The sequence below is a fragment of the Sinohyriopsis cumingii genome, chromosome 3 (genome assembly GCF_028554795.1).
Source record: "Sinohyriopsis cumingii isolate HCF-2022 chromosome 3, ASM2855479v2, whole genome shotgun sequence".
Classification (NCBI taxonomy): Eukaryota; Metazoa; Mollusca; class Bivalvia; order Unionida; family Unionidae; genus Sinohyriopsis; species Sinohyriopsis cumingii.
Window position 1 is genome coordinate 10,371,354 of NC_142963.1, and position 14,477 is coordinate 10,385,830.

The following is a 14,477-nucleotide window of genomic DNA, read 5'->3' on the forward strand; positions in this document are numbered from 1 at the left end:
TTGTAATTTCACATTATTGAATCGGGTGGTCTGAGCATTTTTTCTCATAAAGTAAATGATATCGTCTTCCAAAGGAGGCAATCCATACGAATCAAAATATTCCACACATCCTTCTTGAGGAAAGTAGACGGCTACCCAGTGGGTTCCTGGGAGATGACTGTCGTCCGTGTTCATCACATAAGCTTGATGGTCTTGAGGTTTGCGATGAGGGAGTTCATCTTTAGCACAGACAACAGGATTCCAAGAAGCAGTGTACGAACTGTGGTTCAAAAGGTAATAAAGTTCCCAGGTATCCATATTTTTGTGGGGTTTTTTTGCACAGGTAATAATAAGTCATCAATTCGATCCTGACTTTTTGCTTGAAAATGTCTGACAAATAACCGTTTCTTCGCTTCGTCTCCAGACTCTGATTCAGGAGAGCTTCGATACGATGGATCTCTTGAGTGGTTAATAGTGGACAAGAATATTCACGCAAGTCTTTATACCACTGATGCAACACGACTTCGTCCGAGATGAGACTCCAAGCTTTCTCCAGATACTCGTCCAATTTTTCTTCTTGACTCAGCATCAGGCATTTATCGTGTTGAATTTGACTGGGATGGTCGTTTTGACATCCATAGCAATCTTTCTTGATCAGTTCCGTAATTTTTTCGACCAAGTGTTTGGCAAAACAGGAGACTAAATGGGCTTCTTGTTCTGGCCATCTTGACTTCATCATGATAACTTCTTCGTCTTTGTCTTGGGATTCTTCTTCCACGGTCTCCTCACATTTCATGTCCAAAGTTTCTCCACTAGGTAAAGAGGGATAACAGTCTACCATGGCTTCTAATAATCTAGAATGACTTCTCTTAAACTGTTGATTTATATGGTATTGTCAAATTCTGCATACAGGAGGACGTTCACTGTGTCAGGTAGAGGATTAGTAAACTGAAGTTCCACACGAATCTGGCCGGATTTTATAGGGTGGAAATGTCCCTCGTCGCTGCCTTGGTCTGGAGTGAAATCAAACGCATACAAACCGTAGCCTCCTCGTACGATATGCCTTGACTGGTGTTGGTTCCTAACTGTCCGGTGGCTTCGTACAGGGACAAGTACGACCTCAGGTAATTCCTGTCACCAAACTTAGGCTCAAACGGTCGGGTACACAGTGTCTTGCCATCGCGACTGACTTCGATCTTGGCTACGTTGTAATGATGAAACAGGAAAGGATTTTCATTGTGGACTCCGTTGAAGGCTGAATTCTTGACGATACCAAGGATCAAACGCTTGGGTAACTGACCTTGGAACAGATGATCTTCGATCATGGATCGCTGTCCAGTAGGAATGGTGAACGTTTTTACTTCCACGCGTCGTATGGGATACTTGGCGGTCGTTCTGCTCAACGTTTGACTGATGTCGTTTACCACTTTGGGTAACATTTCCATGCGTCGCACGTAGAGCCTTGCTTCTTGAATAATGGTTTTGTACTCGTTAGCATGGGCCAACAAATCGAAAGCGCTACTGCTACGATTCAGTCTCAGACGAATATCCACTCCGTTCAGTAAACACTTTTCTTGTAACCACATGTCCAAATGCAAACGATCCATCAGTTCTAAACTACGTACTTGCAGAATTTTATTTCTACTTGTGTTAAACCCCACATTGTGAGGATCGTCATCTGCTGTGAGGGCTTTATCCTTAAACATTTTATCACCCGCTGTGTCAGGTTTCCATACAACGCAAGCATCCAGATGAGTATTCTTGGCTTCTTTTCCGTACGTCAAGAGATTTTCCAGGTAGGCACGATACGGGTAAGTATCCATGCTGCTGCTGACCAGTTCGTTATTCAAGTACAAGTCCACTTCGCTGAACAAGGAATGCATGAAATTGTTGACGGGCGCTACCCTATCATTGGCTCCAGGATTGGTGTTGTCCGTTTTGATCACTTTGACTTTCAAATACATGTAACTGCTATTCAGATCGATGTAATCTTCGGGCTGACCTTTGATGTCAAACTCGATGGGAGCAGAATCCGTCAAAGAGGAGACAGGATGAAATTCCACCTACTGGGATTCTTGCATCGTCATCATGCTGGGTGGCATGGCAAACAGATCCAGTTCCGACTTAGAACAGGCGCAAGACTCTCGGTGCATCATTTTTGCTCTGTGTCTCAATATTTTAATAATCGAAAACTTCTAAGTCTCGAACGGTTCTTCTTTTCTTTGTCTTTCTAGCTTTAGAAGTGTGAAGTCTGCTGAAGGGGTGTTTTCTTCGTCGTCTCTTTCTGCCTTGTCCTTGCTGAATGCCTGACTCGGTAGCGTGCAGGGCATTTATAGGTGTTTCTCGTCGACCCAAAAGGTCTTTACCCGTTTGCAGCAAGACATTTTTGCCTGTCCTCAAGAAAGCTTCATTGGGGTTTTGTTTGTCGATGATGACATTTTGGAGAAGTTTTTTGCCTTGTGTCAGTGACACATCTTTCATGGCGTGCAATCCGCGTGTCACAATCGGTTTCAACACCGGAGCCACCGAACGAAAAGCCGATTTTAACATATCTCCTAAACCGTGTCCTCGCTGTCGAGCAACCCCTCGGTACACTGGATACATGACTTACGAGTCGTGAGAGAACCGTTTTCGAAAATGGAGTTTCACCGTGACTTTTCCTTTGGTGAATGGAATATTTTGTCCCAAATCTCCTTTCATAGCAATGTTGACCGTGTCCAAATACGAATTGATGACAGGCAAATAGTGAGGATGTACAAATTCGCGGTGGACGTGATAAGTGTTTCCACCTTCCTCGTCAGTGTTCGTGACAGAATCCACTTTGAAAGGAATGATACGCACTAACGGTACGGAGGTGTGTTCCACCACGTTGTACTCCACCACAGCGGAGTACACAAACATCAAATTCAGTCCTTGGTTCATTTCTACCGGGGAACGAAATAACTTGCTAAAAGACTCGTTGTCGTAAAGGATTGGTAATTCGTTTTTCTTGATCATGGCCATTCTCATGTCCATGTCTCCGCCCAACAAGTCAAACAATTCAGGACAAAATAAAATGGACACGATTTTACCCCCGTCAAATTTCATCAGGAAGCGATGAGCTGCTTTGTGGTACTCCATGGTGACACTTTTTTTGACACTTTCCAAAGCTTTCAGAAACACGATATTAAATCTGGAGGTAATGGTGCTGACCAAATGTTGACCACTAAAATAATAGCCTGGGGGAATGAACAAGTGGTAGGACCACTTTTGAGTTTTGTCATCCTAGGTTTTGTGATCATATTTGACATGGGTATTCAAATACTTTTGCATTGGCTCGTCATGAACTTCCACCGTAAAAAAAAACAATTTGATTAGGAAGGACATTGAGGACTTGGGTCGGGTGAATGATTTCCACTAAAGCTACTTCCCAATGTGCTTCGTGATCTAATGGGATGGCCTGAGGTAATTTGGCCGCGCAACAGCACAACGTGTTCTTGGGAAACACCTCCATGGAACTGTCACTGGGTAAGGTTAAGTAAAATTGGTTGTTATTGCTCATAATTCCAGAGTTCTGTGGCTGTCCGAGGGGTTACTGGACGTCAGAGGTGTGTCTCCGCCCAAAATGGGGTTATTGTTGTTATTGGAGAGGTGACTGGCACTGGCACTGGACACAAGGTTCCCGTTGTTCCCGTTCGAGGTGAATTTCAGGGAGGGATTAGGAAGCAGGTAACCGATGCAACTGCTCAATAAAATGGTCCACATTTGTTTGTCTCCTTGTTGCAAACTCAAATTGGCAATGGCTGCCCCGATGACACAATACACCACGAAGATTTGGCAGAAAAAGACGATTTGCGTTTTAGGCACACGTTCTCCACACCACACCCACAAGGGTTGTTTCTGTAAATCTTGCAGAGAAGAACTGGGTGAAGGAGTGGTCGACGTAGCTGCGTCTGTGTGAAAGGGTATGATGGTCACTTCTTTTTATAGTCGATGACTTGCGAAGCGTCGATCCAAGAATCAAAACTGGGCGGATATCCTTTCCAACGTACTTTGACTTCTTTGACACGTCGTTTGTCCACTTTACGGGTTTTGCGTTCGAGAATGCTTTCGATGGCGTACACGTCGTCTTCTTTTTTGGTGACACGTTGTAACTCGGGCAAATAAAACGTTCCTTTGAGCACTTCTCCGTTCATGTCTTCCAATTTATAGACAGCAGGATGACGACCATGCACTCGTCCAGTGACACGAAACAATTCGGTAGTCCAGTGATGTAAGTAACCTTTGTCGAAAGTGCGTTTGGTGTCGTCAATGCGTACCCAATCTCCTATGGCCAACACTCCACTTTTCTTGGGGACAGCTCTCGTCGGTGATGCACCAAACAGGCGCTCAAACACCAGCACTTCGGTTTCTGGAGTCACTTCTTGCGGGGCACGTCCAATGCTTCGATGCTAAGATTGGTTGTACGCTTGCACCAGGTGTGATAAGATGTCGATGTACTTCAGAGTGTGGTGATGCGTAAAATATTTCCACATGCGTTCTTTCAAAGTGCGATGGAAACGTTCCACGATGCTGGCTTTGGTTTCAGGATTCTCGATGGTAAAAAAATGAATGTCACGTTTCTTTAATTCTTTTTGGAAAGCTTGGTTCAGAAATTCGGTGCCTTTGTCAGTTTGCCATCGAAGAGGGTGACGACCGCTTTGTTTCAACACCCGTTGCAGGGCTCGCACTAACTCGCTGCTCGATTTGGAAGTCAAGGGCACGACCCAGGCAAATTTGGAAAAGACGTCGATGACATAAAACAAATATTTGTACCCGCGAGTGTAGCTGGCCAAATGAGAGACATCGGCTAAATCGGCTTGCCATTGATGATCGATGCCTTCCACTCGGGTGCGACTTCTGGAAAACTTGCGTCGAATGGGTTTGTGTAAAGTGTAGGTAGCTTGTTCTTGTAACCATCGTTGCATTTCAGGTAAACGGGGACGTTTCAGTCGCGTTTTTGGCAGCAAGATACAATTTTTGAACTCCTGCGTAACCTGCAGGATGGGAGGGATCGTAGTAAATGCTGGCTAAGACTTTTTCCATTTGTTGGTTTGTGTGTTAATAAGGCACCCACTCTTGGAAGATGCTACTCTTTTTCGTTTGGGGTACTTTCATGGATTGTAATGCTTTGCGTGTGCGGCCGGCAATATGTGTCGAGGAGGAGGAGGAGGATGTCTAAACAGGGGATATTTTTTCTTGTTTCACCTCTGTCTTCACCTTCTTTTTCTCTTCTGATGAAGAAGGGGTGGTCATCATCTTTTTAATCCATCCAATTCTGGAGTTAGGTGGTGTTTTACTTGCGTACTTTTTCTGGTGGAGTTTGAAACCCTTCGTCTTCTTCTCCTTTTTCTGTCTTGGTCACTGGTAGTGGTGGTACTGGTGATGGTGCTGGACTTTTCATCAAGGTCTTAAAATCTTTCAGAGTGGGTAGAGCTGTTTCGTCTAAAGCTTTCTGGTGAAAGAGTTGCAGTCGTTGCAAGAGTTGACCGTACTTTTGCGATTTTTCTGTTTCGGACAAATCTTGGCGATCCATCAAGGACTGCAATTCGTGTTGTAACTGGACATTTCGCTCAAATCGGGATTGAGAGGTAAATGTGGGATGCATTGTTCTTGCCAACGATGGTATTCCATCCATCGTTTATAAGGCACTAAAGCTAGTTTTCGTCCTTCCATGGGATGTCAGGGGTCGATTCTGAGATCTTGGGACTTCAGAGGACGTTTTTATCTTGCTCCCATCAGTCCTCCCAACATGGTTCCCAAGACTCCTTTCAGCAATGGGCCTAGCAAGAGGGGTAAAATTCCTCCACGTTGGACCAACATCTTCATTTTTTGACGAAGGGGAATTTTCTTTTGAACCATTTGGCGAAGAACGTGACGATGTTTGCCTAAGCATTGTTTCTGGTTTTTGGACAAAGGGATCGTGCCTTTCAACACGTTCAAACAACATTCGCACACGGTATCTATGACCTCTTTGGAGGCTGATTGAATGAGTTTTTTTCGTAGGGGTGGAGAAGCTTTGGACAGGACAGATAACATGTCCCCATGTTTGACTAAACGAGGAGGCAGTCCTTTCCTTTCCTTTCCTTGGGTTTTAGAAGAGGGATGTTTTCTGGAGGGTGACATCTTTGAGTCTTCAGCACCAAAAACACTGATACCCCTACTTTGTCACAGACCTTTTTTATGCTGGAACGCGTCGCCACCGATTCACTTTACGTCGTATCAACTTGAGGACAGGCATGACACGTCGTGCAGGGGTACGCAACGGACTAAATCGAGCCAGTTCTTGCTTGGACAAATCCAGTAAACTTTGTAACATGCCCGGTCTCTCTTGGACTTTGATTTTGGGAGAAGGTACTTTGTGAGCAGCGGCCACTGCCGCTAAATTGGAGGGTCCTGCCACTGGGGAAGTTCTTGGGGTTATCAACGGAGACGTTCTTGGTGTGATCAACGTCTCCAAGTACTCTTCTGTTCTTGGTGTCATCAACGGGGAAGTGGATGAACTTGAGGCTGCCGGAGACGCGGTCACCGCTGTGGCAGGTCGTGGTTTGCGAGTGTAAGGTTGCGTCCTGGCCGAAGTGCCTCTCTTGCGACTAGTTTTCTTCTGTGGACTTTTCTTTTTCTGGGGACATTTTCTCTGCTTCTTTTTCGGGGGGGGGTCATTTTGCGGGGTAGTGTCTGGTAAGAGGAGGGTCCCGCCACTGGAGAAGTTCTTGGAGACACGTTTCTCCTTGGGGACCTGGTCTTGCCACCGTGGCTCTTTTTCTTCTTCTTCGAGCTTCGTTTGACTTCTTTTTTCTTGGGAAGAACTTTGGGAGCATTAGGATCCCATCTTAAGAGAGAGCGAATGATGACCCCTCCTAGAGTACCGCTCCCTCCAGGTTTCAAAATGATTTGTTTTCTGGTTTGAGTGTCGATGCGGAGATCGGCCAGTTGGGTCAAAGCGACTTTGTTTCGATCAAAAAAGCGTTTGGTTTGATGAGGAATCTGAATGATCCCTTGGAGTAATTGACGTGCTGTCACCGTGAACCATCGTAAGACTTCTTTGAGACTAGCTTCTAAGACACGAGCTCGTATTTGTGGATTTTTTTCTCGACTGATGCCATACAAGGCACGAATCAATTTGACGGGAAGATGTGACAGAAGGGACGTTATGTTCAAACTGTGTGAGACAGACGAAAAGTGTCTGAGGTTTTTATAGATTTTAGACGTGTACAGGACAGGCCCTACGTCTTGGCACCAGTGGTGAAACAAGTGGGTACGAAATCGCAAATCATCGGGGGTCGTAGGTTTCAAATCGATGAGTAAATAGGCGTGTGGTGTTTGGGCGGCATCGTCGTACGCCTGAGTCAGCCAAGGTGTTCCTAACTGTTTGGCTAAGACTTGCACTTGCGATTTATCTCGAGGGCTTTTAAACAAGACCACGTAATGCGCATCGAGACTGATGGTACGATGGGCTTTACTTTGTTGAAACAAATTTTGGGTGATGTAAACGACACTGGCATTACGGTGATGCCCTTTGTGCGTGAACCACAGTTTAATTTCTTCTTCGTCTTCTCCTAACATGTCGTCGAAAATGACCAAGTCAGAGACGATGCCATCGTCTTCTTTAGGAATGCCTTCCACAAACACGATGGATTCGCCTTGACTTTCTCGCAAGAGGCTGTACGCCGATTGCCACTCTTTGTAACACCACACGATGCGTTGAGGTGGACGATCGATCAAATGATGTTTATGTTCGATCAAACGTTTGACGAATTCGGTTTTGCCTGAACCGCTAGGTCCAGCAATCAGCATGTTAAAGGGATGGCGAAAATACAAAGCCTCCCAACTGGCATGATCTAAGTGTTCGTCGATGACTTTGACAGTGGAGGAAGAGGGAGCAGAAGTAACCATAGTGTGAGGAATGTCACTTGTGACACGAAAACAAAGAAGACAAGAGTTTATATACTTTTTCAGGACACATTTATTGAATGTTTTAAACATGAATACGAAAGACAAAAATACATAAAAGCCAAAGGCTTAAGTACAACGATAAAAGGCACATCGAAATTATCAACGTGGAATAGAAACAAGTGTCTGTACAACATGTTTTGGGTAAAGTTCTGACCAGTTCTATAGGGGGTAAGGTCACACAAGTGTCCTCCCGAAAGGTCTTTTAGGCATGTCCACGACAGTCCTGTCCTGTGTGACGGTTTTGTTTGGCACCGTCACTAACACAGGTTGAAAAGTGACTTTTATCCTTGAACAACTCTCGTGCATGCTGGACCACTTCTTGGGTCCAAGCCTCAAAATCCCATTCTTTCCAGGCACGGACATCTGTCCTATGGGGGTGTAAGTCACAAGCTACACACACATCGTCATACACGTCTTGGGTAGCTAAAAGTTGACTAATCTTTTTTTCCCGTAGAGGTCGAGAAGTATCCAAATGAAAACTCAAGGCTTTGAGCAAAATGAGTCATTCGTGACCATTTAAGGCCATTGGGATGGTAAGTACTGATCGTAAAGAGTCCACAAGGAATCGGCTGGTAAACGAAATCCTAGAAAACAAGTCACTAAGACACACATCACTTGTTGACCCAAATTGAATGGATACTGTTCTTGTAATAATCGATGGTAATGATCCACGGTTTGAATAAGGTCATTGAGTTCCTTCCACGGAATCCGTTCAATTACATATGATAAAAGTCGTGGCATGGCAGCCTGTTTTTATACTCTCTTTGTTTCGGAAACAATGCATGTACTTTCTAGCCAGAGATCTTCGTTCTCCAGTGGGAAATTTAAATCTTGCATACTGTAACCGAAACGTCAGAGTTCGATTAGAAGTTTCCTCTTCCGCTACGTAGATTCCACGTAAAATATGTTGATAATCCTTTAACTTGTCTTCCTCAATGCGTTGCTCTAGGTGAATCTCGAAGTAACCAAAATTATGAACACGTGGATCATCGGGGGCCTGGAAGTATTGAACAAGGTCTGACCACTGAAACAATCTCTGACGAATCAGTTCTTTTATACCATTCAGGTACCAGTGGTTAAAGATTTTTTGACGTAACGGATGCAACTGTTCTTTACGTTTCACTTGTATTTTGACCAGCTCTCGGTAAATGCGTTCTCTCAACTCTACAGGCAAAGCACGAATGTTCTCTTGTAAAGTATCCATACACAGGTTATGGTAAGTTACTTCAATGTCTCGGTCCCACTAAGGGTAAGTAATGACAATTCGGTGATAATCGAGCATGTTCTACGTAGGCCGAATCTAGTGGTTCCCAGTGGTGAAGTGACACACCTTAACTGAAGCACCTGACTTTATCTCCTTCGCCCAAGTAGAACAATCCGGCTCTGGCTAATTCTTCGGGGGTCGGTCCTCCCAGATACTTAGGCATTTTCCTTTGAACGATTGAAGACGATTTTCAAAGTCGCAGTATTCCGACAAACGCACAGGGAACGAATATTCGTCTTTCACATGTTCGTTTCGGTGAGGGTTGGGTGACATGGACAGGAGTTTGCTCAGGGCTGGATGACGTTCGTAGCGGGGTAAATGTGAGGGTGAACATCCACCTTTAAAACGAAACCCAGTAAAGTGTCCAAGAGGACGAGCGGCATTGCATTCGCATCCCTCAGGTTTGGCACGCACAGCATCACTTTCCATGATAGGGGTAGTGAAAACAAAGTTCCCATGATGCTTTACGGCATCGCTAAGGTCACAGCGTACAGCATCGTTCCTATCGCAAGGCTACTTCAGAAGCCCCACACTTGAAGTGTGCCTGTCTAAATTTGTTTTGTGTTTCTCTAAAGTATTCATCTTGTTCGCTTAGTCTTGGTAGTCACAATGAACTATCGATCTTGCCTAGGGTTCCTTTTTATATACAGACCAATACCGACGTGTCCATACGGTAAGGTGAAATGATTGGGAAGTCGGACTCGCTTCTGGTACACGATTTGATAGATTTTTTCCAAGGGTCGACTGACGATGTGGTGAGTGGGTAAACGTACAATCTTGTTGGGTTGATAGGCGGTCACTTTAAAGTGTTCATCTTTTCCAGACTGCAAGGCATCATTTAATACCCCAAAGTTTACCACTCGACTGGTACGATAATTCATTGTCAATCCTTTCACTTTACACTTCGTGTGCACTTCTCATTGTTTGTCCTGGTATTCGTAGCCGTAATTTTTAGGACCGCCACTGGCGAAACTTAGAATCTTGTCGTCGGGGTGCTCGTCTGTCCAGGCTCCTAAACGGTCTCCTTCGATGTCAGGGTGCTGTTGACTCGGGTGATGGATGTAAATGCAACTGTCCGTGTCAAAGTACAGGACACGCTCCACTAACAGCTCTAAAGTTTCGTACAATTTTAAGCGAGCATGAGCTGTCACGTAAGCCGCAATGATGACATTTCCAAAGGGGTCGTCTTGTACAAGGTCCAGATCTTCTTCGCAACTGACCAAGATCAAATTTTCGCGAACGACGTCCACGTGTTTCATGAATTTGGTTTTGTCGTGAATCATCTGGAAGTAGCGGGAAGGTTCGGTCAAATACTCCGTCTTGGGTAAACACGGGCGTTGTGCCATTTTACCCCACAAGCAATTTAACATCACTTTGGCGAACGATCGCCTGCCTTCGTTTTTCTCGATGTGATCTACAGTAATGCCTTCTTGTGCCCAGTATTTCTCTTTGAATGTCTTTTGGTCTTCGGGAGTGTGACACCAGGAAGGATAGCCACTGGCTTCTTGCTTTAGTTTCAAAAAGGCATCCACGTAGTCTGCGAAAATGCCTTTCTGCGTGGGGTCACCCTTGTGGTATTGTTCTGTCTTGGGAAAGTGATAAATTTCGTACACTTCTAACAGTTGATATCCCATGTCCAGAGCTTTGAACAATTCTGCGCTGACCCAGGTTCCCGTTCTTCCTGGGTGTGCTGACAAGGTTGATCTTGGTTGCACGTTTCGGCACAAGTACGGCACAAAGGAAACATCAGATTGCCTTGGCAATGGTGAGGTAAGACGGGATGGTACAAGTCCGTGGGAGGCAAAACTTTGCACTTGATCAAGCCTTCATATTGTCGAATGTTTTTCAGGTCGATATGTTCGGTGAACAATTGTGGGTGCCCTGCAGGAAAGCGACAATATTTGCACACGTAGGGATACAGCGAACACACGTCCAAGTATTTCATTTCTTCTCCTTTCTCTTCGTCGGCTTGGTACAGCAAACAGGTGACATTGGTCCTTCCTCCGTACAAATTATCCCTCGGGTTCAGCGGGTCCATGAACTGGCAACTTTCCACGGCACGTTTAAATTCGGGATCGGTTTTCAAACGGTGATCGTATTCGTGTTCCCACATTTCCACCACTTGGTATCCTTCCTGTTCTAACGTTAGGCGTCGCTGACAAGTGGTCTGGTACAAGTCTTCCATGGTTCGTTGTAAAAACTGATTTTTAGTGCCACGGTCAGGGTAACAGACGGGGCATCCGTTAAACTCGTACACGATCTTGGGGTTTTCTAAGTCCCAGCCATCGACCGAATGCGTTCCGATGGTCTTTTCACCTCCTCCATTGTTGGCATGCTGAATCCATTTGTCTTCCTTGTCGCACAAGTAATGTAACCAGCGTAAGGCTTTGACCGAGTATTGACGTTTGACATAGTTGGTCGTTTGAGGATTGATGACAGCCACGGTGTTTTCAGGCATGAATCGTTGCCTGTACACTAAGGAACACGCTTTGGCAATGGTGCAAGCTTCCTTCAAAGGATCTACCCCCCCCCCCCCGTGTTCCATGAGCAGTTCTCGACATTTTCCACAGCAACGTCGTAAAATATCCACGTCGGAACGACAATACTTTAGCATTTCTTCCTGAAAGTCGGAGGGGTCCGAGGCGTGAGCCTGGTACCAAGCGTAGAAAGCTTCTCGTTGTTCTGTACGTATGTTGTCGGGGTCGTAATAGTGAGCCTCAGGTAAATGGGGTAGAACGGCGTGTTGATTGGCTTCCGTATTGAAAAAGTGTGGAAAGTACCCTTTAGCCATTTCTGTCATTCCAAACGTTTTAGGCATTCGGCTCAAAGGCATGGTCAAGTAGCTCATCGAATCTTTAAACTGTACTTGTCCCACTTGCATGAAAATGATTTTAGCTCCGTTCACAGACACTTTAGGACGCTCGGTGCCATGTTCCGTATAGTATCTCAAAAGAAACTGTCCGTCGTATCCGGAGAAATTGTGAGCCATCACCGTGGCATGACGATGACAATCTCCGTAACGTTCGATGTCCTCTTGGCTCCACGTCTTGTCGATGGGGTCTAAGACCCATCGGGCGAAATCGGCTAGCGTGTTCGGTCCCCGAAAGATTTTTTCACGCCCTCCGGGAATCTTGCTGCAGTGAGGGCAATGACTGAAGATAGGTTCTTGACTGCACTTCTCGCACGCTCGATGAGCCACGCAGAAATTAGGAATGTGAATGCCAGTCTCAAGCATGCATTCGAAATCGAAAAAGATGAAATTGTCTTTCTTCTTGTGACCGTCCTCATTCTCTGGTTGGGGTTGGTATTTTTGCACGTAACATTGGTGTTCCAAGTCCACGATGTGATGACAAATTTGACATTTGTTCTTTCCTCGACATACGTGTGCCTTGACAGTATTGGTACATATGCCTTGTCCACAGGTAGGGCACAATCTCAGGAGTTGACAAGCACATTTCTGCTGTGAACCTTGCGTCTTCAGATGTTGTTGGTAACAGGCAGGGCTGACAAACGTGCGCAGACAAGCAGGACAATGCATTGGTTCTTGCCCTTCGCTCAGACAGGGTTGAGAGGCCAAACATCCTGAGCATTTCGATCCGCAATGTTTGTGTTGCTCTCGATTATTATAACCATGGTCACATTTCTCACAGTAATATTTGTATCCCAAGAATTCGGTGATACTGGTAATGGTATCGAAATGGTTCTCGTGATGATAAAGGTGAATGTATTTTCCGTCCTTAAAGTCTTGGCCTCGAAACAACAGAGGTCCGCGCACTTCTTGAGGTGCACTTTCAAGGTGTTTCGTGGAGCTAGGGCATCTTGCAATTTTTGCATCTCAGGAATGCCACAGGGTGAGCCTTTGGACAGGCCTGTTTGTTGTAATAAAAGTTCTGCTTCGCTTCGTTGTTTAGCTCGGTTCGATTTTTGAATGTTCTCCCAGTCTCTTTTCCATTCTACCGTGTCGTTCTTGTTGGCATAAGTTCGTCCCACCACGATAGCAATGGCTAAACACGTCTGGTCTTGGGGGTTGTTAATTCGGACGAGGCTTGTTTTGGTGTTACGAAGGCCGTCCACCAATAAGACCTTTTTGCGGCCAGTCCCTCGAGGAGGAGAGACGTGGGTCATGTCCAGTGTGGCTTTTCCATCGGTGATGTCAAACTGGTCATTGGATTGTTGTACGTGTTGAATCTTGTCCATGACTTTGGAAGCGGTCAATTCTGCAGGGGTGCTAAACTCGATCCAAACAGGGGATTTCAAACCGTCGTGTTGTATGGAAAGTCTCAAGCGATCGTCTTCTTTGGGTTGACATTGTCGCTTGAGTGTGGTAAGCAAAGAATCAAACACCCCGGTAATGAACCCTTCTGCTTTCTCTAAGGGTACGTCGGACTTGAAATCTTTAAACTTCACCGTGTATTTGTAAGCCGTGGTTCTAAATTTTCTAGAGCAGCGCTTTTCTGTCTCTCGAATGGAATAGTATTTTTCAGGGTTAACTAAGGGTGGTGAACTTTGTTTAGAGGGTTCGGATTCTAGTTCACTCATGTCCTCTTCAAAATCACTGGCATGAATTTGTGTCAAGACTTCAGCTCTGGTACGAGGCGATAGATCACGTTTCTGCCTCTTACTTTCTTCTCAAATGAATTGGATCGTTTCATCTTGATAGCAAAAAGTCAAATGACTAAAATTTAAACACCATGGACTAATTTATAGTCATGGCAGACCAGCGTATATAAAGGGTATGTGTCTTGTCCTTTCACTATTCATTTCACTCTCAAACCGAGCACAACGATGGAAGAGACTACCCAGATCGAACCTTTCATCAGAGCGTTGCGAGGGGTCATTAGAAAATTTTTTTCAGACCAGCCGACGGACTAATTTCCTTCCTTTCGAGATAAAAGTGAAGATACTTGCTATATCTGTCAGAAGAAAGGGCATTGGTCTTCAGAGTGTCCAGGCCGTCAAAAAAGAAAAAAGGGTTAGAAAAGACAAATGTCTAGATACCTGTCATTATTGTCAAGAAAAAGGACATTGGTCTCCAGATTGCCCTAAGAAACAAGAGGAGCAAGAAGAGAGGGATTCTGGAGAGGAAGAAGAAGAGGAAGAAAATATTGATGAAAATGAAACAGGAGAAGAAAAGAAGAAGGGAAGAAAGTGAGGATGAAGAGGAGGAAAAGACTGTGACGGTGAAGAAATTGAAAAAACAGAGAGAGTAAACAAAGAAACAGAAGACGTCTATGAACTTTTTAAAGTGCTATGTTGTGAA